The sequence below is a fragment of the Aythya fuligula genome, chromosome 5 (assembly GCF_009819795.1).
Source record: "Aythya fuligula isolate bAytFul2 chromosome 5, bAytFul2.pri, whole genome shotgun sequence".
Taxonomy (NCBI): domain Eukaryota; kingdom Metazoa; phylum Chordata; class Aves; order Anseriformes; family Anatidae; genus Aythya; species Aythya fuligula.
The window spans coordinates 55822977-55846798 of NC_045563.1; the positions used below are offsets into that span (position 1 = coordinate 55822977).

The window sequence follows — 23822 nt, forward strand, 5'->3', positions numbered from 1 at the left end:
AGAATTTGCCAAAAGGGATCTTTGACTCACACAACATGTCCAGGAAATGGGAACAGAGTTTAGGAGAAAGTATAATTTTAAAATAAATCTTTAATGCAAAGTGTTTTGAGTAAATAGATTAAGACATTTTAATGCAGTCAAGCTTTAACAGTGATTGACAGCTATCCTGATAATTTTCATCTCCAGGGTTACATTTTGCTTCTGTATTCAACTGGCTCAATAAATCTAGCACAAGCCTGTGATTTCAATTACAAAAGGAAATGTTACAGAAGGATGATGGATGGACAATTTAATATCCACCTTAAATTTTCATACTCTTTCCTGAAATAAAAATGGGAATTGCCAATTCATAGTCAATTTGTAATTTTTATATAGCAGCTGTTAATAAACACTATTAGTACAGTGGTTGGAGCCAAAAATTAGTAATCTTTCAGGGTGTAATGAAAATTGAAATATAATTTCAGACATCAGAATATGATTATAAAACTGGATCTCATGTTGCTAGTCTTAAAATAATTATTGGAGGTTCCTTAACTGTTTTACAGGAAGAAAACTTCACTTCAAAAAAAAATCATTAACTCTTGAAACAAAGCAGTGTATTAATAGCAACCCATGGGAATATCAGTGCCTATTTAGATTAAGATTACTGGTTCTCTACAGATCTAATCTACAGATTTTAATCTACAGATTAAGATTACTGCAGCAATGTGGGCTCTTCTCATGGGACTTGCAGGCTGAGCCCTGGGATCCCTGGAGCACATTTTTCCTAATGAGTGTGTCTGTAGAATGGTCTGCTTTCTTCTTATTGTCTTTTTCATCTGGTTGCGAATGTTTGCGCCTGTCATGAAAGCATAGGTGCACTGAAAGATAAAGCCGAAAAAGTCACTGTGCCTGTGTTTAATGTTGATATAGGGTCAGAGGCTTTGAAGTATTTGAATTCTCTTTGGTTTTGCAGGTATTATTGTAGTGCAAAAAAGGAAATGTGAATACAATGTAGAGATTAAAATTGCATTTTTTTGACATTTGATTAAAACACAAAATATTCTTCATTCTCTTTCCATAATCAAATAGATTTTGTGTTTAATGTTCCTGTTTATAAAATGTAGCAGTATTTCCATGCTGCAGTCTAAGTCCGCTCTATCCCACGAGTGTTTAAATAAGTTATACTGTCTCTTTAATAGACATTGCTCACATTTCTCTGCACATGGCATATGCCATGAAAATGTCTGCAAAAATAATGGTTTGCAGTCCTGCTCTTCCACATATTGACACCTCATTATTATAAATCTGTGCATTATCTGTGATTTTAAAACCATTGAAATCTGCTACTGTGAAATAGGTTGTCAAGTAATCATAGTCAGTCCAGAATTATACTCTCTACATCTGTGCTGTATTATGAAAGGCTTCTTTTTTATGACACCCATTCTTATGCATCTTTTCCTTGGCTTTGTTTTACTCTTAAACCAAGTAAATCTAACTACAGGTGTATCGTTTTCTCTATTACATTTGCATAAACATTTTAATATAACAGGATAGTATTTATGTGAATGTAAATGTGTTTGATTACTTTAAATAAGTTTTCCTATGTCAAAATGGGAACTTCAGATGAGCGGTACTTAAGCGTCTTGTCATGTCTGATAAGTAGCAGTTTAACCTTCAGGAAAGAAATGATCATTTGTGTGGCAAATATCTTATTTCAAAGATATTCTCATCCAGCCTAAAAAGTGTTTTCCAGAAACGTCAAACTTATTTTAAATCTGTGAAAGAGTACATCATATGATGTATGACATCAGTATCATTTCAGAACAGTCATCTACAAGATTGGGCTGCTTCTCATTAAAAACAATTTGGATATGAAAGTTGTATTTCTGTAGAGAAGATGCTTAAAACAACATGGTATAGATAGGATAATTAGAAATTAAATTGACAGATTTCTTATGAAAGGTTCATTTTAAAAAGATGATTTGCTAAGGAGTTATTTGGGTCTTTCAGGAAGCTAATATGAAGAAATCTAAGTTTAAAAAAATCAATGTAAATCTGTAAGAAAAAAAAGTGCATAAATCAGGGGGAAATATGTTGATCTGGATAGCTCAGGAATTTGGAATAGTGAGTGGTAATGGGAAATTCTTACATTTAAATCATAGATAGAGTTTGCTTAAATTGGTCAGAAGCAGTATCAGTCTGATGCACATTTTGCTATGTTTTAAAAGAGTTAATATGTAAAATTTACTACAGTGTAAAATACAGGATTGGCAGTAATATTTCAGACCAAACCCACTTGAGCCATCATTTACCCATCATAACACAGATGTCAGTGGTGAAAGTATTTACCATTATAAATGGATTGAAGACTGTGTGTGAGTTCAATGGCAGTAACACCTCCAAGGAAACCACACACAATCAGAAAGTTGGCCATTAATCTTGATTTATGAGGTCTTTAACTTTCTAGATCATGACAATTCTTTTTATTATACAGTTTCTTTTTGCACCATCATGTCCCAGCAAGTAACCATTCTGTATTCTGGAAATGGAAAATCTTCCCAAGTGAGTTTAGAGTTGCCAGAGCTGGCTTCAGTGGCAGCAATTTCCTTGCCTCATTCCCATGACCAGAGGTCATGAGGAAAGGGAAAAATTATGATGATGAGGAGGGCTAAAACTCCACTTTGCTCTCCCTTTAAATCTCTAAATGAGTGCCTAAGGACCTGGAATTTCATAGGCATTTAGGTACTGGAAGAGTGTATTGTTAATGGATAGATATTATAACATTGACTAGATTACCCACCACGGGAAATGTGGTTTGGGGTAATTTGTGAATTGTGTACTGGTTCTGCCTTCCTGTTGAGGCCTTTTCTGCACTAACTGTAGCTTGGCATAAAAAACAACTCAGAAGTTGTAGAGCTCTTCTCAAATATGTGGAGTTATTAGGTGGAATGCATTCTTACTCAGTTTGCTTTAATTCCCCTTTCTGAAAAAAAAAGCTAACATTACACTTAATAAATATTTTATTTAATAGATATCATTCAAATATATTTGGCTGTGGAGTGTAAAGATACCTGTACCTAGAATGGAACCAAATAAGATTCAGTAATTTGGAATATTAATGGTATACCAAAATCAGAAGTGAAACAGAGAAAAAGTTTCTATTTGCAGTGGTGAGGTTGAATACAGAAATAATGGACCATACGGTGACAAGGATACCAGAATAATCACATTGCTCCGGGGTGTTTTTGCCTAACTTTGTTTCACGTATTCCCCAAATGAATTCTTTCATTATAAATGCCCTGTGGGTTTTTTGTATTTTGTGAACTGCACTATTTTAAGAGTAGAAATATCCAAGAATTTCGAACTGTGAAGAAAATAACACCCCCTTCCCATACAGTGCATAATTTGAAAGAACATATTAAATGCCACTTCAGTGTCCTAGTCTTGATAGAGAATATATAGACTGAGTATGAATGAGAACTATCCTGTAGAAAAGTAGGGAAACGGCTATTCCAGTGTGAATGCATTGAATGCATTTTCAAAAGATAGCAAAATCTCACAAAAAAATTACACTTTCCTCCTGGCAACTGCTGCAAGGAGCTCTTGCCTCTGTATTGGATATTCTGACTATTGTGTATTCCAGCATACGTGGATCAATGTAAAAATCCAGAAAATTTGAAGTACTGTGGGCTATCATCCTTTCTCCCAGAAATAAATATACTTCATGTGCTATCTAAATGAGTTTCAGGAAATTAATACTAGCTTTAAGCTTAGGAAAGTGTTCTTCTGGGCCTCAGCTTGTGAAACTGTTCAAGGAAGGTACATGTCTGGATATTTGGTCAGAATAGGCCAGACAGAAAAGCATTTTGGAATGGCCATGTAGAGCCCGAGCCCAAGTTTTCTGTGTTGGCACTTCCATGTATTTAGGTTAAATTTAGGCTTGCAATTATTTTGAAGGCATAATGAGCATCTGCTAAAGACACTGACCAGGGCTGCTGAAAATATGAGATGCCTTTACTGTGAGGAATCTAAGTTTCCTGACTTAACTTTTTCAGGGTTTGGTGGTGGTTGTTGCTGTTGTTTGTATGTGTGTTTTTTAACCTAGAAAAAGGTTATGATTCATCTAGTGAAACAGAACATTTCTTAGGCTCTAGACCCTTAAACATTTCATTCTACAAAACTAGAAATGATTGATATAAATATTTTATATGAAATAATGATAGAGTAGTTAATTACTTATACTGAATATTAGTTATAGAAAATTGTGTATCATATTACTGATAAGACTAGGATATTATAGTGATAATTGACTAGAAATTTGAAAGGAACTGTAATTACATGTGTAGATTTCTTCAAAATATGCATAAACATTTTGAAAGACTGAAGAAACATTAGGGATGTGTAGGTTGGGTCCGTCCATGTTTATGAAGGATGAACAATTTTTTTTTATTTTCATATTTATTTGTAGATCATTGAAAACTAATACAATAGCTTTAGATTAAAGAAAATATAACCAGCTGAGTGTAGCAATATATCATCTCATCCTTTTCCCTTTGTAGGTCAGAACACAAACTTAGAACAAATTACTAAAGGAAATAATTTCTGTTTTCTAAAAGTGGAACTATTACTGATCAGATAATGTGTTGTAAGATTCCACTACTCCAATATTACAATATATTATATTGTAATATAAATGAAGGTTCTGACTCCTGAACAAAGCGGCTGAAAATTTGTTGCTCAAGAAACTATGAAAAAAAAAACTTGAATAAAATTGTGGATTTACTTGTGTCATAAGTCTCTAAAAGCTTTTCAAGTGCATCTGATTATTTTTACTTAGGGGTGACCTCTGTTGCTACAACATGCTGAAAAAATAACTAGGAAATTATTTCTCTTTAGGTAGTAAATTTCAATCTGACTTGTATTGTGTCAGGAAGCATTCCAAATTTTGTTGGTAATAACCCCGCTTCAGAGATCAAATGACAAGTCAAAGGTGTTCTTTTGAAAAATACAAGATGTTAGGCTGAATTTAAAAAAATGCTAGTGTAAGGGATTGGATACTTGACATTCACAATATGCATATGCTTTTTGGTTACATAGTCTCTCTTTCACGGGAGAAAACCAAAGCTCTATAAAGTAAAATATTTATGACTGTTCTTTTCCAATTTTCTATTGATTTTGCTGAGTACTTCCTTGCTGTTGCCCAAATCACTTTGATCACATTCTGCATCTACTTGGTATTTTGTACCACGAGGGCAGAGTAGCTCAAGGTTTTCCTCTTTTCCCCCACCTTTCATTTTTCCCTTCCTTGTTTCTAAGTAGTCATGATCACTTCTCCTAACATACCACTTTTGAGCATTTTTCTCTCATTCTGCCTAGCTAAATATTCCTCTCTGAGTCTCCTATTCCTTCCCCAAACTTAATAAATTACATGACACAGTTTTTCTATAAAATGAATATTCAGGCCTCAGGGTCCGGTGTTGTCTGAGGCAGGTTTGTTAAAGGGTCTGTTTCAAAAAGATAATAAAATAAAAGCTTAGACCTGAAACTGTGATGGATTTTTAGCCTGTTTAGTTAGCTGTGGTGGTAAGTGAAAACTCCATGTAATTGTAAAAACCACATTGAGCAAAACTTCTTTGATGTAAAATTGAACTCCGGGATAATACAAACCAATACAGATGTAGCCATGTGTGTTTGAATCTCTTCAGAAATTCTCTGTTTTAACAACAGAGGAGAAAAATAAATAAATGTATACCCACCTTTACCAGAGGAAACAGGGTTTAAGCTAAGGGCAAAAAATACAACATGTGTGGCCAACTATGAGTAAACAGAAAAAACGTCAAGGACAGCCTTAGGAAGGCTGCTTCTGTGGTAGCTCACTGCTTTTCTACATTTGTTTCCTCCACTTTTATTTCTGACAGAGTTAATGAGATATCACTGGCACCTGCAATTTCAGTGACCTGTAGTTCATTGCATTCAGCACAGGGATTGGGAAACGGTAATTAAAAAAAGAAAAAGGCTATTAATAAATGCAGAGTCAGCCGTATGTGTAATATGCAGTAGTGACATCCAATCATATAACCCTTTCCTAACACACAAACATTATGAAAGTAAAATAGCATTGAAAAATGACATCTTCCTTTGGTTTAGAATTTAATTTCAGAGTAAGGAATACATGTGCCCTTCTAAGGTACTTACATCACAGAGCTCAGGTACTAAAAGTATCTTTAAGCCTAATGTAGTAAGAGATTTGTTTTTAGAAAGATGAAAAGTAATCTAATTGCAGAAGCATGACTAGCATAAACTATTCGCTCATGAAGGTCTCTCCTGTTCAGTTTTTATAGCTCTCTGTAGGCTTATAGACTTTTATTATCATTTTGATCAACTAGATACCAACCATAGTCTTGTATTAGTTTTGCTTTAATGATGATTCATAAGAGAACATCAACAGGTTCTCATACCTTTTATTTCCTGAATTTGTTTCAGATTGAATGTTTTTCATATTTCCTAAGAAAGCTTCCACCTAACTTTTTCTAGAGTCCTTTTTCTTCAGTGACTAATTTTTAATAAAATTTTATTATATGCAGGAAAACATTTAACACCAGATATCGTTAAAATGAAAGCTGAAGCTGTTTGATTTTATTGCTTACATTTAAGAAGTCTTCATTATTAGAACATTATCTTGACAGTAAGTTAGTTTTAGAGAATTTTTTTTTTATTTTTTATTTGTTAACTAAGTACAATCAAGGGAAGCTGGAGGGGGAAAAAAGCACCTGGCATCTCTTATGTAGTCCGTATCCCATAACTACATCATTCTCATTGAAGTTGCTGACATGATCTTTATAATTACCCTCATTTCATAGATTAAGCGTTTGACCTCTCTCCTTCTTGTAATCGGGTATGAGTAGCTGAACTGGACCATTACCCGAGGGATCCTATGACTCTGAAATTAGCAGAGGGCTAATGGGTTGAGGGCTAATTTGTAACTACTGCTCTTTCTCTGGCTGTTAAATGCAGTTGTTTGCCTGTGTATGAGGAAATGTCTCTGAAGAATGTCTTTTTTTTTTTTTTGTTTTGTTTTTTTTTTAGATTCATGTTTTATTTCTATAAAGTCTCCCACAATACTGTGGACTACTATTTGACAGTGGCAGAAAAATTGATGGGAGCATGGAGCATGTCATGTTTAAATTTCCTAAGGAATGTGTAAAATACTACCAAAGTAAAAAAAAGTCATTAGGTATAGCTAATGGTCTTGCATGGACCTGGGGTAATCTGGGATAAGCAAACAATTTACATCCATCTTCTCAAATTCTGCTCCAGTCTAAAACCAGGCCTCAGTGCTAGAGCAGCCTCAGGCTGCCTGTGAAGATAAATAGCTTTCTGGAAAAGCTTATTATTCTTTTTCTTTAGCAGAGGGAGAGGAGATCCCCTTAATTTCATATCAGGTATATTTTTAGTGATTCCTGTTCTCTCCTACTGAAGTGATGGACTTTTTCAACATGTTTGTTTGTTTGTTTGTAGTCTCCCCTGTTGACAGTAGAGATGATTGGGTACAAACAGAGTATTTTTAATTTTAGTTCACGTTCCAATTAGCAGAGAGCTGGTAACACATTGCTTTATCTTACGACTTTATGAGCTGATGCGCTTGTTACATGTTCCATTAGAAACCATGGATATGTAGAAAGGTTGTCTATTGTAATTCTTCATTTTTTGATGACAGCAATGAAAAAGAAACAGAACTTTTTCAATTCCATATTAGTAAACTGGTTTTAAAATTTGTTAGTATTAATGCTTTTTTCTAACTATGTTCTGTGTAAAAAGATATAAAGCGTGCAGAAGATCTAATTAATCATTTTAAAAGGCTTACAAGCTTGAATGTAATTGTGAAAGTACTCCCAAGGGGTAACCCAAGGGGTACCCAAGGGGTAACCCTTGTTACCCAAGGATGAACAAAGCTTTACGTTATAATTATTAATGTGGTTATCCTGTATACAAAATCTATTAATCTACTGTTGCAAATTTTCACTTAATAGGCGGAGCCAAGAGAGGTGCATTGGAGATACCTGTGTTCTCTTATTTGAGCAAAGACATGATTTGGAAAACATTCAAGGATGTATCAATACTTGAAAATTGGATATTTGGGCCACTAATACTGAATTTTCTAATAATTTGTTTAAAACCATTGTGCTGAACCATCAAGGATAAAAAATGCAGAATAGACTGGTGGCAAACCTAAGACAATCAAGTTCTATTCAGTTTTGAATAATTTAAGAAATCACGTACTGGGCTGAAACTGAAATCTTATTCCCTAATTCTTAAGCTGTCCCCCATTCCAAATTTATTGTTGTTTAAATCTCAAATGTTATTTTATTTTTCTAAGAAAGTAGTATTTTAAAGGAATGTGCTCTCCGCTCATGAAAAAGGTAACATTCAATTAAAGGAAAAAAAAAAAAAAAAAAAAGGCTTTTAGTATCAAGCCTAAACTTGTTCAGCTCTTAAAATTAAATAGGTAGTGTTTAAATTGAGTGTTTGAAATGATAAAAAATGGGGTTGTAAAGTTAATATTTAATTCTTTCATTAATAATTTTTGTGATGGTGTATGGATTATGTATAGACTCCTATTTTCTACTATTTTTAAAAAATATTTCTCGTTTCTGTTAATATAACTGTGGTCATGATGACAGTAGTGTTGTCAGGGACTTTTTTATGATGATATGATGATAGCTGTTTTTGTAAGATGAGCTTAAAGAAAAAGATGATTGGAAGGAAACAGTTTATCTTTGAAAAGCTCCCTTTAGCAGGATTCCTGCTTTTTCTTAAATCAATAAAGGGCCTCTTTTGAGGCATGCTTGGGGAAAAATACCCCAGTCTTGAAACGAAAAGCATTCCTGTTAACTCGGTTCTGTAACTTAGCTCCTGCTTCAGAAGGGTTCCAACTTCACTGAGCCTGTCGTCCTGTGGTCTGTGAGTCCTCTGGAACCTTGAAAATGCAAATGTTTGTGACTGTAACTTCAGTAGCTGCTTACGTTCATCTGGGAGGCTGTAATTGCCTATAAAGCATATTCTGACACAATGTATTATTTCTGCTCTGAAATGTAAGAAGTGTTATACAGTGTTCATTATCCCCCAGCTAATTGCTTTTTCCTTGGTAAAGGATGTAGAAAATCAAGGTCCTTATTAAAGCAACATGTTGATTTGGTTGCTTCAGTTTCTTAAGTATTAACAAGTAAAACAGCAATAAATGAATAAATAAAACAAAACCAACAACAACCACAAAAAACATCTTAAGATGTTTAGGTACGATAAAAGTTGTGTAAAATAAAGTTTTGAAGTTTTTTTTCTGCCTCGAAGAACAGCCTGTTTGAAACCTTCAGAAGTTGTAGAAAAGTGAAAAGAATTAGATAAAGGAGTTTGTACTCATGTTAAAATCAAAGAAGCAAAATGGTGCAGAGCTCCCTTTGTCCTTGTCCAAGGGAAGTTTCCAGCTGCCTGAAGGGGGGAGAGGGGGGGGCAGTGGTGGTAGCCCCCTTGTGCTGTGGAGAGCTTCCAGCTCCCTGTAGCATGGATTGTGATGGGGTAGAGAGATGGTGTGCTGTGGCAAGATCACTTTGCCCATGGTTATTGGGAGCCTCCACCTTCCTCTAGGGACATGATGCAGTTAAGTTTGTGACTGTGTGTATTTTATTATCATAGGCCAATGATGTAGATCCAGACTCTCTGCCCTGCCTGGCCCTTCCCTGCTCTCCCTTTTCTGCCCTTGCTCACCTGGTTGCTCATCTGCTAGCCTGGTCTGGTGCAGCATTGTAATATTTGTCTGGCTTTGACAAGGCGTCCCCAACACCAGTGTGGTGCCAGGAGTCTGGTGACTGCATGCTGTGGCATAGCCCTACCATCACGAGGGCTGGTGCATCGCTGGGATATGGCTAATCCAGGAAAAAAAAATAATAATAATAATAATAATGAACAACTGATAAAGTGAGGGAATTAAATCAGGTAGCTCTAGAAGCATTTGAAAGAGCAGCAGCTCAGCAGAGGTTAAGAGAGAATTAAAAGCAGAAGGTTCTATCCACTACCCAATTTTAAGAACTTGTGTTGCTACTTGCTGCTGAAATTTGTGGGTTTGAAGGTTAAATTCTGGAAGAAAAAGGATTGTCAAATTGACTGGTTTCTACACCTTTTGAATTAAGACATGTCCAGTATCAAACCCTGCATCCATGAGTTGCTGATGACACAGAGGATGTCTCAGAGAGAACAGCAAGACTTGTGTCTTGCTCTTCCTGACAAGAATTAGAGATTTTGCTAGGGACTGTCATGTGCCTCTGTGTGCTTGTCACTTCGATCAAACACTGGAACAAAACACATTTATTAAGTTCTATCTCCTTAGTTCACTGCAAACTATTACATTTTCTGTAAGTGTCAGGACAAGAGGCAGTGGGCACAAATTAGGACATGGGAGTTTTCCTCTGACCATCAGGAAACACTTGAGCACTGTGCGGGTGGCAGAGCACCAGCACAGGTTGCCCAGAGAGGCAATGGGATTTCCCTCCTTGGAGATCTTTAAATGCCGCCTGGACGTAGCCCTAGGCAAGTGTCTTTGGGTGACCCTGCTTGAGCAGGGGGGTTGGATCAGGTGGCTTCCAAAGGCCCCTTCCAACTTCAACATTTCAGTGATTCCGTGAAAATGTTTCATAAAGAGTTAAGAATGTACAAATAAACGTCCGTGTGAGAAAGTCGTTCAGTGCAATAGGATAGAACAAAAAGTACTCTCAGATGGGAGTTACTTTTTTTATATGTATGTATATACTAATGTTCTAATTGAATTGATTTGTTATTTTGAGGCAAGATAGGTTGACTGGGCATAGTGATTAGTAGAACAATGAGCACCAGCAGATGATGGTGAACAGTGCCCAACAAGTGGAAGAATAAGATCAAGCTGACTTTTCTCCTAACAAGTTAGTGATGGTAAGAGACTACTGATCTAGATGCCTTTCATCTAGTAAGGGAGATTGATCTAGGAATTGATTAAGCATTTTGAAAATTTTAAGAAAGGAAAACTCATTGAAATTACCATTTTCTCTTAAAATAAAAGTTATAGCATTGTCTTTGAATTTCATGTACAGCAGCAATTCAAGTCAGGAAGTCCAAATCAGGAGTCTGGTAAGAGTATTGAAATGATGCACGAAGTACAAAAAATAATTTAAATGACATCTGTAGCAGTAGTATTAGAGATTTTTCTTTAATTTTCAGACAACCGAAATGCAGCATACTGTTTGAATAGGATGACTCGAACTTTTCAGTAATCAAAAGCATATTATTTTAAAAGTAAATTTAAAAGAGTTGTAAAAGCTAATTTAAAGAGGGGAGAGAGAAGGTTTATTTATATATACATAAAATGCATTTATTTGTACCCATGAGTATCTACCTCCTTCTCTAGCCATCCTCAAATTTTGCATAGTACAAAATGTTATGTACTCCAACTTGCCCAATCTACAAGAAAGCAGATGATAAAATTTAATAATGATAAAGAGAATGAAAAATTCTAGGTTTAAACCATAAATACATGTGATCAGCATTTATAACTATATTAACAAGTTTTTCTCTAATAACGCTTTCTCTATAATTATATATATGATGGTTGAAGGACTATTTGTTCTATTTTTCAAATCTAGTCAAGTCTACTTCCTTTTCCCGTTGTTTTGGCTGCACACAAATTTGCAGTAAACATCTAGAACTGTTGCTAAACAAATGATTATTAGAAGAAATATAAAGTGAAATATGCCATATCAATTGTACTAATTGCATTCTGAAACTAGACATAGGTGCTCACAAGTAATTGGGCTCGTCAAAAATAAAATTGTACCTATGTACTCATGGCTTCTGATATCTGTTGGAATAATATTTTGGTATCAGTGAATATTGGCATCTGCTATGAATTATTTATACTGAGAATAGAAAAAAACATGCGGACCAAAAAAAAAAAAAAAAAAGAAAAAAAGAATGCAGACATATAATCTCAGCTGGCATATTTGCCACAGAAGTTTTCTATAAAGAATTTGTTGTATACCTTAAGATTTTTAATGTACCAGTATATCATTTGTATAAAAACTCCTTTAAATTAATGTTTTCATTCATGTTCTCAGCACCAGAAATTTGGAAAAAAAAAATAAAAAAAAAATAAATAAGTTATAAACATGCTGTGATCCGGTTAAATTATTTAAATCCAGATTCTGTCTGTTCACTGGAAAAACAGACTAGGCAACTTTCTCTCTTTCTCCTATCATCCATAGTTCATCTAGGCAGAATTAAAACCACCCTCAGTTCTCTATTACCCTTAAGCACTTTTTGGTTTTCAGATATTAGAAGAGCTGAACAGACAAAATCTAGACCAAGACAATACATTTCTTTACTTGATAATTTAACATCTGACATTGTGTCATCATTACTGAGTGTTCCTGGAAGCATTCTAATGCCTAGAAGAAAATGCCACCTGAAAATGCCACCTGAAGCTCTAGGACTTTGCTGTCCAGTCCATTGTTATTTATTAATTTAAATTGCCTAATGTGAGTTAAGCTCTTTCCAAACACTTGGAAAGGCACATTTTGTAGTTTTAAGAGCCTACAGGAAAAACTCTTTCCCTGTCAAGCTAATATATCACAACTGACTCCAGTGCAGTGCTGGCAAATTACATAGTGGCATGTCATCCCAGCAAGAGCCCAAAATAATGAAGAAAAAGGACATAGATAAGCACATGACGTATTACTAAGTCAAAAGTTACTAAGAGGAAATGTGATGAAAGAAATGATGTGGAAACAAATTCATGCATTAGTGAGCAGTATGTCTAATGCTGTCTTTTTCCCTTGTAAGCCCTGCCTGTTCTCTATTATGGAGATTGACACTATCTTGATGAAACTTGGTTTTAGACTACTTTTCATTATTCTAAATTATTTACAATAGGAATCGTTAAGCATGGGATCAAGGATAATGATAAACTTTGAAAGGAAGAGATGTTAAATATTAAGCTCTTCCATTTATACTCATCCTATGGTTCTTGAGTTTCCTTTTTTATTTTCAAATTTAACAGTGACAATTATCTGTTCAATATTTCACCAATCACTTAATGGAAAGGTTCTATAAGTTACAGATGATGGTATTCGTCAGGTCTAAATTTATGTACAAATACTGCTGTGCTGTTTATTTGGTCATCATACTAACATGACCAACAGTCAGCTTGGAAATAAGTGATGGCATTCTAGCAGGAATTCATTTTCTAGTTTTAGTACCCTTCAAATACTGAGTAGAAGGGGACTGAAATCTATGATTCTTAGTGCAACGGTATAACTGAAGAGAGAAGCAGGGTGTTTGTAATTGATATTTTTCTTTTCATAAGCTTACATTCCCATTACAGTAGTGAAGTGAAAACAGTAACCCCAGCTGTCTTTAGTTGAACTATCCTGAGGATCCAGAGCAGTCTAGCTTCAGCTGGCAGTGCATACAAAAGGCAGCAGGGAAAGCTGAAGAAGAAAGGAGGACTATCAGCCTTGTTGGTTAAAGCTAGCTGTGTCAAGCCCAAGTGACATGCAACACTATTTTCCTATTCTGCCTGCTTTTTAGGCAGATTCTTCAGTATTTGCTACTGTGCAAACACTGCTGAGTTTGTAGTGTTGACATAGAATCTCTGTTGTTTGTTGGTGTCGTTTTCTCCCCGGGACTATTTTAGAGCTTTCCAGTCGTTGGTTACTTGATTAGAAAAATTCTCAGCAGGAATGTAGATGAATGTTTGTGATAGCAGACCTGTGAGGGATACACAACCACATTTGGCAGGAGCACATAATAAACTATGCCTGTAAGTACAGCTAATAGCTCAAACAGTAAAGGGATGAATTCATTTTAGAAAGGAAAACTTTCTAATATTTTAATCAAACAAAGTAATAAAAAGAAAAAACTCAATGCATTTCTAAAATGCACGTCCTTCAATAGAAGCACACATGTATCGAGCAGACCCAGCAGTTATATTGCAAACAATAACAGCATAATATCTTGATCCTGTGATTGCTCCACTATTTGCCATTTCTTTCTTTCTCTTTCTTTTTTTCTATTTTTTTTTCCTTTGTATTGCTGAGAGTGTTGTTACTGATTCTTGTAAAGAACTTAAATCAAAATACACACAAAGTGCCTCTGCAACCTCTGTACCAACCTCGCACATAATTTCTCTAAATCTCTGTGGAGAATTTGAGATTTTTGCTAATGCCTTTACTTCCTTTGGTCTGTTTTACTGTGAGAGCACTGTGAGTGCATGTTGTGTGGGCTTTTTTAATTATTTGAACTTTTTATTTATCTTATCTGCTGTATTGTAGCACGTGATATGAATTTAAGAACGTACCACATTTCTTTCTTTTTTAATCTTGAAAATGTCTAAGAATATTTTCTGCTTCAATTTCTTTCCAAAAAAGAAAGAAATTCTGCCATGAACTTCTTCAATTGAAATATAAACAACTAGGTTAAACCTAAATTATACTTTGAACAGGATGCTTATTCACATTTTTTGTATTGGTCCAAAATAAAGATTGTCTAGCCAGTGAGTTACCAGATTTTTCACTGAACAAGTACAATTAGAATGAAAATATCAATGGTTATATGTATATTTATACTTACATAGACATATATATATAAGCTTATATGTTCATTTATCTATATACATTTACCTGTAGCATTTTCTATATCACTTTCTCTTTTCTCATGAAATGGTTGCCTTTCAATAACCAGTGAAAGTTAATAGTCCATTTCTTTCTGCACTCATATACAGTGTGTTCTTCTAAGTTTATAAAGTAAATATCAGTGACCCATGTACATCAAGAAGAAAATCTGTCCCACGGTCAACAACATACTTGTCATGAGTTGTTGATTACAGCTTAACTGGGAGAAAAGGTGAATAAGAGGAAAATGTATTTGATCACTAATTCTCGTATTGTGAAACGGTGTTAATGGATTCATGTCAGAGGTGCCTCATCTCTGCATCAGAATTCCATTAGCTGCCCATGGGATCCAATACAGAAGAGCAAAAAAATAAATTTGCAAATACGATGGCTTTTATACAGGTAATTGCTCAAATTTATTAGATAACCTGAAGGAAAATTACTTTAGTAGTTAGCAGACAGTCACAACAAATAGGTGATAAATACAAACAGATATACAGATTGAATTTCATCTGACTTATATAAACTTTGGTTTAATATTATTTTCGGGGGGGGGGGAGGGATGAAACAACACCCTGTGGTGAATAATGAATGGATGGGTGACTCAGAAAAGAAGAAAGGAGAAAGAAAGTGTGAAGTAGTGAAATAATCTTGATAATTTAACACCAGAGAGAAACTTCTTAGCTTTATGATGCCTTTGAATTCAGACGGCTAAGAGCTGTGCATAAATCAGAAGAAAGCTTATCTGAAAATTTGAGTTTATTATTTCTAAGCTATTTTGCATATGAAACCATAGATATAGGGCTGTGGAATACCTCACTATTAAAGAACTATGAATAAGAAAACCACAGTTGTACTAGTTAAAAACTTTATCGGAATTGTTGCTGATCCAGAGTGGAAGTAGTATTATTTGTAGAGAAAAAAAGAGCTATTCTTCCCTTGTGTGTTGTGTTGCAAGGTGTGCATCCTTGCTATTCAGTGCTACTAAGGGAGGGCTGATAATGAAAGAAACATGTTCCCCCTCTCTTCTCGCAGGTGAAGGAAAATAAAAAGGTTAGTTCTTTCTTAAATTCAGTACTTTTATTCTGTCCAATATTCACAGAATATTGATGGAGAAACATTGGTGCAGACATTTATATGTGAATTATGTAGCTTTCTAATGCTGTTTCTCTAACCACTGCCCCTCTATGCTTTGTGCCTTAGGGTGTGCAATACTAATATGAACAGCTCTGGAAACCTTTTGAATTAAACCAAATTTAACAATGCGGGAATTCACTGCTTGCATCTTTATACATCTATTAAAGATTTTCCTTTGAAAAGTGTTACTAAAATCCACTCTTCTTAAATTTCAGGGTCATTGTTCTTCACTCAAAAGTTTTCCCCTGGAGGAAGAATATGGCCATCATATGTTTTTTTTGAAGTCCAAGTCATGACCAAGTTAGTTGCTGAGTTAGTTACTGAGACAATCTAAAAAAATTGATTACAGCCCTCCAGATTTCTTTTCCTGTAGAGAAAACTATTTGCAACACACCTTTTTTCATGTTCTTCAAGACCCTTTGAAAAAGTCAGTGATTTCTGGAGGGGTTTACACATGAAAAGAGAAATAGCCTGCCATTTAGAAGCATCTTATACACAATTAAAAACTGCAGATGTGTTCTATCCAGATGGAAACTTTACCTTGCTGATATGTTAGTGTTTTCTTTTAAAGGACAGTGAGATTTCTTGTTGTTTTAGAATAGCTACAATTGTTTGGATCTTATATTGTGGTTTTTGATAACTTACTGATTTTAGAATCTTTCTGAAGATGCCTTGGAACTGCACACCCCTTGAACCTTGTCCTTTCTTGATAGTGCAACCTACAGGAACACAGTCCAGCCTCTCAGCTGGTATGTCTCAATATCTATGCTGAGTTGTATCAGTATTCTTCTGTATAGGTGACTGGTTATGTCTTTATTAACATCTAGTATCCCAGTGAGAATATCTTGTGCTTCTAACTCTCGAGGAATTGTGCAGGCTCAGTTTTTTTATTAGGAAATGAGTGTGAAAACAATGTTTCCAGTACTTGTCAACTAAAAATGTGGGTACAGAAGAAGCAATTCTTGATTTGTCTCTACCTAAGAGGACTTCATACCTGCTGCTGTTTTACCTTTAAGGTTTAAAAGGAGATATTCAGTATCTTTAGTGGTATATCATAGTTATGAATTTTTGCAGTTTAGAAAATTCTTTTCAATTGCTTATGCATTTTAAGTTGCTGTATGACAGAATGAATACCAAAGGTACATAGGAGTATGGTACAGAGTAATTATTAAGAATAGAAGATGACATAGTTCAATTAGAAGTGACCTTCAGATATCATCTAGTCCAACTGTTCGATCACTTAACAACTGACTGTTTACATGTTGGCATCCTCTGATGACCACAAAATTACAGATGCTAGAGTACAGGGGAGTACTCTGACACAGAGTACTTCTTTGTCAGTACTTGGGCTAGAACTTGAACTGAGTTTTGCAAATGGAGAGAAGGTAGTGCCACCTCAATTTCCATTTGTGAAACTAAAATCATAGGTTGGGCTATCGTGAAGCATAGTATAGCTGTTCTGCTGTTGAGATGCATGAAAAAAAAACAAATGTATTTTCGTGATTCATCTTGATGTGGTTCATCTTGATGTTTCTGTCAAGACATGACAGTGTAGTGGCCTAGAGAAGTGCAAAGATGGAAAAGTTTCATGTAATTCCCAATGCAGACTGAGTGGAAGAAAACTGTGAAAGCAGAATATCTCAAATGCACAATTTTAAGATTAGACTAGCCTTGGTAGAGTGGCATCAAATTGTTTCAATATTAATTTAGAGACAAAAATAGCAGAAGCAGATCAGCCAGCTTTTGTGTGAAGTAGTCCATACAACAAAGTTACTGACTTGTGTCAAAAATTCTGTTGAAAAGCAATAAGGTGGTGATAGAAGTGCCATAAGCAATTCAACTTAGTCAAGGTGACCCTTTCTCAAGCAACGACGTTGTGCCTAGATATTTACAGATATATAATATCTAGGTATATAAAAGGTATATAATACCTTTTACCATTTACAAACCCATCATTTCTCAAGTTGCCCCCAATTCTTTTGGTTGACTTATGGAAACAGAAAAGTTGAAGTTTATAGTTGAAACACAAACAATTAATGATATGAATGCTGCAATTCTATTAGTAAGTCCTTCAGCAGTACAGTAATTCAAGAAATTATTTATGTGCTACATGATACATACAGTCTTATTTTTAGGCCAACTACTGAGAAGTTTCAGATAATAAATGTAATTCTTTTCTTGTCCAATTTAGAGGTTGTTCTACTTTTCCTTTTATGTCAGTGATGTTGGTTTCAGTGTGCTGGGTGCAATAAAATGCCTTGGAAGTAGTTTAATAATGATATTTTTATACTCTTAAATGTAAGTCACTCAATGACTAACACACACCTTTGTAATATAAATAAGGATTTAAGGACCCACTTCAGAGAAATTTATGGAACAGCTGTTTGTGGAGTTAAGAATACACTGTAGGATGAATTATAAAAATGCCTTTAGCGCAACTTTGTTGTAAGCCAGTGACCAGACCATAGTGCCATGAGATCCTGATAGATCCTTTCCTACAAACTGAAATCCTGTATTGCTACATAAGCATTTTCTTGAAAATCTGTGACAGAACAGGAAATTAATCAAAGGGAATTCTCTGTCCAGAAAGTTCATGCAAATAGTTTGCATACAGGGATTAAAAAACCAAAGGCAAAGGACTTCATAGTAACTATACCCTTTTTTGTAAGGCACTGAGATTTCTCAGCTTGCCCTGAAATTGCTCCACTGGTGCCTAGGATTTTGCAGAAGCGAACCCGTAATGTGTTATCAACTGCTTTCCACAGCAGTCAGCTGTCCTCAGAATATTCACGCTTCACTACATCATTAGAGGCTGTGCTAACCTTCATGACATGTTTGTATCATTAGCCCAGCTGACTTGAAAGAAGGGCAATTGTATAGCAACAGAACATTTCTGTCACCTATAAAAGTCAGGATTAACAAAAGCTAGGTCTGCAAATGGAGTAGAGTAGATCTAACGAGACTTTTTCTGACTGGATTGTACAAAGTATAATTTTGTTTTTTAAGGCACAAAATTTCATCTGTTGGATGAAATTCTCACAATAAAGGAGATGCCTTTCAGAAGGAGATGTCTTTTTGTTTTTCTCCTCTTTACATATCAGCCAAATGATTAAAGAGAGGCAGAAAATGTAGACAGCTGTGGGAACACCTACCTGCTTACACACAAAACCCCAACATATAAGCACACAAAGCAATTATTTTAGCATTTCCACTGGCTTTTCATACAGAATTCAGTGTCACTTACTGACGTGATAATACTGAGATCTCTCATTGCTTTTTACTGATAAGATGTTCTTTCTAATGGGCTTATTGTATAGGTTTTTAAATATACAAAAAATTATCTTGATGTTTATATTAGAATAATTTAAGTTTATGAATAATAATCATAGAATCACAGAACTTAGAATATGAATGTGAAAAGCATGTTGGGATATTTTTTTAGCAAAGAAAAAGACCTGATTATGTTTAGCAGACTATGAGAAGTGTCCTTTAAATTCACTTCACAATTACGTCCTCTGCTAAAGAGGGAAACAAACAATAGGCTAACCTACCACTGGTAGTAAATGAGAAATTATCTCAGTGCTAAATTTCAATGCTAAAAGTTACATTTTTCATTGGATTAGCATTCAGTAACTGGGCACAGGTGTTTTTGTAATTAGGATTCATTTGGAAAATTTTACAGTGGTCAGTGACCCTCAAAGTTAAATAGCTTTTTTTGTTGTTGTTTTTGTGATGTTATTGCGATGCAGTGTCATTTCGAGTAATATCAGAATACCATCTGTCCTCAAATATTTTGTCTAGATTTTTACACTGCAGATTTCTTCATGTATTTAGTTCTCAGTTCTGTTATCTGCAGAAGACTAAAAATATCTTTTTTAATTAAGAATCTTTCCTCTAACTGCACAAGTTTTTATCACCCAAAACTGTATGGCAGCAGAATTGTTCTGTACACCGTATGTGCCTGATTGTCCTCCACAGTTATATATTAAATTTCTTACTAATACAGGTTAGTTCTCTTATCACTAAGGTCAAGCTGCACTTTAAATGACTGTTTTTGTTTAGTTTGGTCTTTATTCATAAGGAGATATACTGTAGAAAAGCACAGGCAAGGAAAAAATGTGGCAGCCTGAATGATTTTGCAGAGCAAATTTAGCTTGTCAAAATGTACCCAGACTGAAATTTTGCTGGGTTATTATTAGGTATTATATAGATCTAATGGGAGTGAATGAAAATATCTGTGGTAGTAAGAGCCTTAAGAAAATGCTGTCTGACTGTTTTTGGACTTCAGGCTATTCTTGGGTTGTGGTTTTATTTATTTATTTATTTATTTTAATGTGAAAAAGAGGTAAAATTAGTGCAAGTCACCATAAGCTGTTTAGGACAAGCAACTGGGGGGTTATTGTATACAGGTATCCATGGTTTTACAGGTAGTAGCAGGTATACACTGTAACTCACCATATTATTCTAGGTTAAAATATTGTTATTTTAGGTTAAAATGTTTTGACTTTTTATTTTCATTCACAAATGATAGTGATAGTGGGAAGTCTGAAGACTAAAACAACAGAAGATAGAATTGCTACAGTGAGCCAGTAGAGACTAAAGCAGCTGTGGTTAATCAGCTTTCAGTGCTTTGCATTCAGTTTATTACACATTTATACAGACTCAAAAAGTATCGGTGGCAAACCTTTTGTTCCACCTTCTGCAAAAAGGGGAGTAGATGTCATGCTTGAAGTATTTCTGCTTCAAGTGCTTGATAGCCTGGACATTATACACATTTACTTCGAAAACTACTGCAATGGCATGTATAACTTGAGAAGAACAGAAAAAGTGGCTCACAATCAAGAGTTTGGTTAATTTAGCTCTTTTTTTTCCTATATGCTGAATCATTCATGAGTGTTTGCTAGCATTTTTTATCTTGCTGCTGTTATTAGTGTTACGAAATATTCTAAGACAAAAGGACTATTAAACTCCTGTTAAAAACACAAACAACAACAGGAAATTGCTTCCTTACTTTCCTCTGTGCAAATGAACATCTACTCTGCTAACCACAGAGTACATGAAAATATAAATTGGGTGCTGTCACAAATAAAAAGAAAAAGAATAATTCATGCTTCTGAGAACTTGCAGTGACCTTCAAATCTAAAGATATCAGCAAGTATAATAACATTTCGTTCAACAATAACTGTGTCTGCTAGAGGAAAACTTGGGAAGCACATAAAAAAAGAAAAAAAAAAAAAAGAACAAACCCATCACTGCCTCTAACTCTGCTGAAACTGTCACCTTGTCAGACTTATAAAATGATCAGATTGTTTTTGCCATCAGAAATAATGGAAATGTTTTTTCAGTATCTCCTTAAGTGCATATGGCTATTAACATGCACACAACTTTCAACACAAGACACAAGTGTGTGTTTTTATAGCCTATATCTAAACAGTATGCAGAGTGCCAAGTGCTCCAGAGAAGAGGGTGGATAGCAGTATTACAGTTATGCTAAACTGTAAGTTTTCTTTGAAATGCTTTTAACAGTTCCATTCTCTGTTACTTGAGTGTGTAATGCAAAATTTCATTGCATCAGTGTTTATTGAATTTTCTTTTTATCTTGCAAGTTAGAAAGAATAAGAACCAGGGCATTATCATATGCTGTTTAGAGGAAAAAAAAAGTAAATTAGTAACTACACTGATAGCATTTGCTCTTAATGTCGTGTTCTGTTTCACACTTGAGTACATACATATATAAATGCACTAAATTATATCTAAATGAATATATTATATAGGATGAAATATGATCTTTGTATATAATATGTAAATGTGGATGCACAAGCGGGGTGTGTGTACGCTAATTAGATTATTATGATGGTCATTATCCATTAAAATGTAATTTCAGAGGAAAATATTTAGGTTCACCAGAGTCCAAAACTTTGTTTTATGGGGTTCTCTTAGCACTATGTTTTCCTGAACAGCCAACCTAACCACTGTCTCCAATAATTTCAGTATTTTTAATTATCAGATATTTCATACAAGCATGTTCCTTGTATGATAAGGAGATGATATTTTGTCTTCAGCTTAATGCACATTATTATTTGTGGATTTCACAAGGTAATATGAGGAGCAGTATTTCTGTGAGTTTTTTGTTTTTTGTTTTTTGTTTTTTTTTTTTTTTTTCAGATAATTCATGTAATTCTAACTCTTTTTCTCCATTTGTCTCTCTGGATTTTTGTTTATTTTTGCTTAATCTCATTAAAGCACATGACTTAAGTATTCTCTATCATGAGTCCTTGTTTGCAGGGAAATGGTAAATGCATCTTTTTGACTGCGTTGAAAACTGAGGTAGAGTAGATCATTACAGAAGCCTTCGTATTGATCCCGAGAAAACTGATCACATATGTTTTCATGGTCTCTTTTTTCATGGAAATGCAAAGAAAAAAATGCACTTGTTACAAGGAAGTCAGGCAACTGAAAATGCTGGTTTAAGGTTCTACTAGAAATCGTATTTAAGTTATGTGAAATACATAGTGCTTTCAAAATAAGCTGTATTAGAGAAAAAAAACAAACAAAAAAACAAACAAACAAAAAAAAAAAAAAACAGAATTTAGAGCATAATAATAAATAGATGTGGTTTCTTTTATTTGTGCATAGCTAGGAATTTGGGAAATTGCTTTGAATAGGCATCCATTACTTATTAAGAAGCAATAGAATAGCTGTCCAGTTGTTTCTGTACAAGTATGTTGCTTTGCCACAAGTCTTATCTCCTTCACCAGCTCCTTGTGGTTGTCTCTGAGGCAGCTGGACATAAATACTACATGCTTTGTGCATAGGTAATGGAGTTTGACTCCATATTGAAAATGCAACTGTATCTTGTATTACCAGAGGAAGATAAACTGTCACTACTTTCATCTTCTGCACCTCTTTCACATCTTTAATATAACCACTTTTGTGAGTTGGCTACACATAGTGCTTGGTTTCCCTAGAGAGGGAGAGGGTGCTTTGCACCTGTGTCTGAGAGTAGACTTATCTTCCAGCAGTCTGGTGTTCAAGGAGCACAATACTAGCTCTAGCTTCCTCTAGAAAGGTTGTTAGAGTCATTTCCCCTTGTTTTGAGGTGTTTAAGTAAATACATTGTTTTGTTTTGTTTTGTTTTTTAATTATTATTTTTTATTTTTATTTTTTTTATCTCCTAGGGAGACACACTTTAACTGGGAGACTTCTGATGTAGAAGCAAATGCTACAAACAGTGCTAGAAATCATCTACATACTTTACCTGTCTCTTTTCAATGTGACTGTATGAGTTCTTATATATTTATTTATTTCCCTCCATCTATTTTTTTTATTATATTATTTTCAAGAGAGGAAGAATCCTGGAACAATTAACAAAGAAACATGTTAAAACTTTAATACCCATATTAATGTCCAGTATAATATACCACTGAGAGGCAAGCCCACGTGTGAGGGAAAAATATGCATTTAGTAATGTTATGATAAGGATGATTCAGGAAATTATCTTCTAAATATAGTATCTCTCATCTCAAAGATCTTTTTGAAAGAAGAAATCCTTTCCTTTTGATGGATGTTCAGCCATTTGAGCTTATCATGAATGTTCATCTCAGAGAAATTTCATTACAAGCAACACAAATCCACGTGAAATGAGAAATGCGTTCTTTCGGCATCCATGCTAAATATGTCCTAACAATTTTCAGTTTTAGTGGGGAGTGAGGTTGCCCTAGATTATTTGTCAAACTTCTGATGTTGTGCTCAATGCTCAGCATCAGCATAATGTACCAGAAAACAGCTATTTTCTGCCTTAAAGATGTCTGAATATAGTGCAAATGAAAAATTGAGGGGAGTTTTGTTTGCTTAAGAAGCAATATGTAGAAATGTAAAGATCTGGTACACTGTAGGATTTGCAGTCCTTCGAGATGAATTGTCATTTGTTAATGTAACTCTGTAGATATGGATTAAATAGGAAAAAAAAAAAGCTTATCTCCTCCCACTTACTTTTGAATACTGACAGTGTAG

General features: G+C 34.6%; 1 protein-coding gene across 2 annotated transcripts in view; it reads left to right on the forward strand.

Annotated features, from left to right (window-relative positions):
* Positions 1-23822, forward strand: part of LUZP2 (leucine zipper protein 2) — a 184474-nt gene that overhangs the window by 142410 nt on the left and 18242 nt on the right. The gene's annotated exons all lie outside the window — the stretch shown is intronic.